At 41.1% G+C, this 5,706-nt stretch overlaps 1 pseudogene; it reads left to right on the top strand.

Moving 5' to 3' along the window:
• The first annotated feature begins 4,168 nt into the window (after nt 1-4,168).
• On the top strand, nt 4,169-4,987 carry LOC101429175 (survival motor neuron protein-like; annotated as a pseudogene).
• The last annotated feature ends 719 nt before the right edge of the window (nt 4,988-5,706 follow it).

Consider the following 5,706-nt stretch of genomic DNA (forward strand, 5'->3'; position numbering starts at 1 on the left):
AAACCTCTAATACAAACATCATAAATCTTCTATGCTGATGACAATTCAATCATCACAGAGTTTTTCCTTCAGGTTAAGCATTGTGCTCTTCCCATGCCCCACTTTAAAAGCTGGCAACCTTGAAAAGAACACTGTATAAATTTATCAACATCTCAGTACAAATGCATATATCAGAAGACAGTGTACTTTCCTGATAGGCGGTGACAAGCCCAAAAGACTTCTGGGCCCCAGAAAGGGTGGGGAGTCAGGGGAGAAGAAATGAGCCAGGGAGCAGAAAGCAGGAGGAGGCATTGGTCAAAGAGAGACCAAAGGAAAACTGAAAGCCCCCCCAAAGATAATTCCTACCAACCTCATACTTCACAACCTCATAGCCTGGCCCAGCCTCAGGACAAAAAAAAAACAAAAAACACACACAAAAAAACCTCCTAGGGTACAGATAGTAAGGGAGAAATGGAAAAAAAATAGATAACCCCTAAAAAGTGGGCATCACAATCAAATGATTTTGAAGGGGTTAATAATATCTCACAAAGAAATTGAGACATCCTTTTTATGAAAAGAAAGTCTTTCCAGTTATAGTAAACTTAAAAATTAGTAGAGCTCAAAAAGTTCTCCAGCTTTGTTAGTGAAAATCCATCTGTCTTTAAGTGAGGCATGTCACATCCTCTTCTCTCATCTTAAATTACTCCAGGACAATAGAAGGAGACTCATCTACAACCGATCACTTAAAAAAAGAAAAGAAACAGCAAGGATACAGAGAAATAGGAATCTTCCTACATTGTTCATGGGAATGTAAAATGTTGCAGCCACTGTGGAAAAGAGTTTGGTAGTTCCTCAGAAAGTTAAACACAGAATTACTTTATGAACTGGCAATTCCACTTCTAGGTATATACCCAAAAGACTTGAAAGCAGGGACTCAAACAGATACTTGTACACCGGTGTCCATAGCAGCATTATTCATGTTAGCCAAAAGATGGAAGCAACCCAAGTGTCCATCAACAGATGACTGGATAACAAAATGCGGTATATACACACAATGGAATATTATTCAGCTATAAAAAGGAATGAAGTTCTGATACATGCTACAGCATGGATGAACCTTGAAAACATTACATAAAGTGAAATGTCAGACACAAAAGGTCAAATGTTGTATGTTTCCACTTAGATGGGATTTGTAGACTAAGCAAATTCACAGAGACAGAAAGTAGATTAGAGATTACTGGGGGCTGGGGGTAGAGGGCGATGGAAAGTTACTGCTTAATGGATGCAGGCTTTCTGTTTGGGGTGATGAAAAAGTTTCGGTAATATGGTGATGGTAACACAACATTGTGAATGTAGTGAACATCACTGAATTATATATCTGAATGTGGTTAAAGAGGGAAATTTTAGGTTGTATATATGTTACTAAAATAATTTTTTTAAGTACAGGCTCACTGGGCAATGATTTTTAAAAAAGCAGGGAAGTGGACTTGGCCCAGTGGTTAGGGCGTCCGTCTACCACGTGGGAGGTCCGCGGTTCAAACCCCGGGCCTCCTTGACCCATGTGGAGCTGGCCCATGTGCAGTGCTGATGTGCGCAAGGAGTGCCATGCCACACAGGGGTGTTCCCACGTAGGGGTCCCCACGTGCAAGGAGTGTGCCCCGTAAGGAGAGCTGCCCAGTGCGAAAGAAAGTGCAGCCTGCCCAAGAATGGCGCCGCCCACACGGATAGCTGACACAGCAAGATGACGCAACAAAAAGAAACACAGATTCCCGTGCCGCTAACAACAACAGAAGCAGACAAAGAAGAACATGCAGCAAATAGACACAGAGAACAGACAACCGGGGCGGGGGTTGGGGTGGGGAGTAAATAAATAAATCTTTTTTAAAAAAAAGCAGACATGAGACAGAGAAGGAAATGATGACGGATGTAAGGTCAGAGTGATGTGATCTGCCATTGCTGGTTTAGAAGATGTAGGAAGGGGACCGTGAGCCAAGGAATGTGGGTAGCCTCTAGAAGGTAGCAAAGACAAAGAAATAGATATTCCCCTAGAGCTTCCTGCAGCCCTCCTGACACCTGGATTTTAGCCCAGTGAGATGGGTATTGATTGAACTGCTGACCTACAGAACTATAAGAATACATTTTTGTTCTTTAAAAAAAGTTTTGGTAATGGATGGTGTTGCACAATGGGGTAAATGATGGGTGGGGCACAATATCGTGGCTGTAATTAATATCATAGAATTGTACACATGAAAATGGTTAAAACAGGAAATGTTGTGTTATATATATGTCACCACAATCTTTTTTTTTTTCAAGAAAAAACAAGGATAGGCCAACCAAGATCAGCAGAGCCATGGAGTTAACCAGCCCAGATGTGTGAGTAATAGATCTTATCGTTGTCTGAGATTAAGGTTTTGTGGTTGGCTTTCATGTGTCATTATCTGGCAAGAGAAAAGTGATATGGGGATCTAGCCTTCTGGCTCCCCTCTTGTCTGCAGACCATTCAGAAAGACAAAGACAGCTTCGTAATGCCTGACCACCCAGCAATTTAATATGACAGCCAACCAATTCATTTCTCATAGCACCTTGCCTCTGTCCCTGAAAGGATGCAGACGTACGGGTAACTTCCCATGGTATCTTTCAATTGTGGATCAACCCTGAACACACTGGGTCAGGAAGATACCAAGAGAATGGAGGAAAGCATAAGCCTGATATTTGGTGGCAGTAGAGCATGATTTCACTTATGAAAAAAATTATAATAAAATATGTCCATAAGCACCAAAGAAGACCTCAAAGGTTACATTCTGAGGCTCTAAAATGGCTTTTTCCTATAAGCCTAGGTGGAATTATAAGTTAATGTTCTTTGCTTGTTTGTGTCTGTTATATCTGATTTTCGTGAAATGAACATATCTTTGCAATTTCAAAAAGAGAGAAATGTAACCAGAAAAGAAACAATGAAACTTTAAAAGAGAAAAGAACAAATATCTAAATTTATTTTCAGGGATTTAATAGGTTATTATCATTTCTAGTTTATCTTAAGTCCATTTTATGCAGAATTTTCAAATGAAAATTACTTAGCTGAAATTTAAAAAGCAAAGATTAGGAGAAAATTCTGGAAAACAAACAAAATTGTTTGCAGATATTTGGTAGTAATTTGGTGCATCCAAATTAGCAATGCTTGAAAAACAGGGACTGGTTGCAAGCATTTCCCAATAAATCAGTGCCTGCAAGCAGAGGTCAGTAAAGGGCCACACAGTGAATATTTGAGGCTTTGCAGGTCAGACTGTCTCAGGTGCAAGTACACCACTGCACCCACATAGCGCATGAGTGCCTACGCGAGTACCCGCATGGTAAGCCAGTGCCCGCGTGGTGAGCCAGTGTCCTGCGCAAGTGAGTCACGCAGCAAGATGATGATGCATCAAAAGAGAGACAAGGGGAGAGCCCAGGTGAAGCGGAGCAGAAACCAGGAACTGAGATGGCGCAATTGACAGGGAACCTCTCCCTCCATCAGAGGTCTCCAGAATCGAATTCCGGTGGAATCCTAGAGGAGAGAAAGTAGGAAGAGAAGACAACAAAGACAGCAAAAACAGCAGGGTAGGAGGAGGGGAAGGGGGGAAATAAATAAATAAATAAATCTTTTTTTTTAAAGTGGGTGGCAGCTAGATGTGGCTCACAGCCTTTGTGTGCCTACCTCTGGCCTAGACAAATTGCTACTATAGCAATAGTGATCGTACTGACAATAACTTATGCAAGTCATGGTGATATAGTGTTCTCTTCACCTGGCAGGCCCCTTCCACCTGTACCTGCTGTCAAAATCCTTTTCCTCTTTGGTGACTCAGCTTTCTCTTCCAAGAAGCCTTCACTGACTGTCTCAGATGGCTGTTCCAGGAAGAATAGGTCCATCTCTCACCATGCCCTTAGACCACTTACCTTAGTAGGGTGTTCTAGTAACTATTTACTCATCATTCTCTAAGAGGCCAAGAGCAAGATTATGTCTTAATCACCTTTGTATCCCTAGAGCCTTGCGGAGAACCTTCACTGTAGTAGATGCTCAGTAAATGAGTGTGAAGTGAATGATTCAGCAAAACACAACCATGTGTCATCATTGAAAGTGCTTACTCAGGCCCTGCTACGGCCCTTCTCTACAAGAGACAGTAAAAGCTAGTTACCTGTCAGTAGGCTCACCGTGGTGATGGATGGCAGCAGTGGCGTCCCTGAGCAGCAGGAGACTGTGCTGTTCTGGCGGGGCACGGGGCAGAGTGATAGTTCTGACATTTGGGATGATGCAGCATTGATAAAAGCCCATGGTAAAGCTGTGGCTTCATTTAAGCATGCTCTAAAGAATAGTGACATTTTTGAAGTGTCAGACAAACCAAAAGGGCAGACCTAAAAGAAAACCTGCTAAGGAAAATAAAAGCCAAAAAAAGAACATCACAACTCCAAGGGAACAGTGGAAAGTTGGTGACAAATGTTCTGCCATTTGGTCAGAAAACGGCTGCATTTATCCAGCTACCGCTGCTTCCATTGATTTTACAAGAGATACCCGCACCATGGTTTACTCCAGGCATGGAAATAAAGAGTAGCAAAATCTGTCTGATTTACTTTTCCCAACCTTTGAAGGAGTTAATAATGTAGAACAGAATGTTCAGGAGAATGAAAATGGGAGTCAACTATCAACAAATCAAAGTGAGAACTCCTCCAAGTCTCCTGAAAATAAGGCAAACGACATAAAGTCAAAAAAACCTTTTCTGCTTTCACCACCCCCCCTGACAGAGTCAGGACTGCAACCAGGAAAGTCAGGCCTAAAATTCAGTGGCCCACCCCTTTCCCATCATGCTGGCTGCCTCCAATTCCTTCTGGACAACCAATAATTCCCTCTCCACTTCCCATATGTCCCATATTCTTTTGATGAAGCATGTTCATCCCTTGGTACATGAGTGGCTATCATACCAGCTATTATCTGGGTTTCAAACAAAATCAAAGAGAAGGAAGATGCTTGCATTTCAACTAGGAGTAAGTCTGCCATCACTTTACATGTGAATCTCACTTTTGTACATAGTTTGTGGTTTGCAGAAAACAAATGTTTAAAATTGAAATGTTAAAGTTAATAACAATATTAAAAACAGTTTGGTGCCAAAACTACTAGATAAAAGGTTGATCCCTATCCCCACTAGATTTTCTTCATGGTGCCGAAGTATCATCTCACCACTTACTTGCTGACTGGTTGTGTAGAGAAAACGTATCTTTACAATAAAGAGAGCCCTAGAATCAATGATGAAACTTTGCATCACTTTCTTTTTTTTTTTATTGATTTTGTAAAAATATTACATTAAAAAAATATGAGGTCCCATTCAACCCTTTGCATCACTTTCAGTCAGGCAACCTGCTTTGTGATTTGTTATGCAATATGAAGTATACTGTATTACCTATGAAGTGCTCCGGTCAAAAAAGGTTAACCAGAATTTAATCAAGCAATTCGACCCAATTTTCCATTTACCAGAAATACGGGAATAAAGGAACAAGTTAAATGGCACCACAAAAGAAAGGATGAGACAGCCAGGATGTGGGGTGTTATAGAAAGTAACTGGCCTCATTTCTTTAAAAAAATCAAGGTCATGAAAGAAAAAGGAAGTAGAGCAGGTAACAGTTCTAGATTAAAAGAGACTTAAAAGACATAACAGCTAAATGCAATATGGGGGAAGCGGATGTGGCTCAAGCAATTGAGCTCTT

Source organism: Dasypus novemcinctus, chromosome X (assembly GCF_030445035.2).
Source record: "Dasypus novemcinctus isolate mDasNov1 chromosome X, mDasNov1.1.hap2, whole genome shotgun sequence".
NCBI classification, from domain to species: domain Eukaryota; kingdom Metazoa; phylum Chordata; class Mammalia; order Cingulata; family Dasypodidae; genus Dasypus; species Dasypus novemcinctus.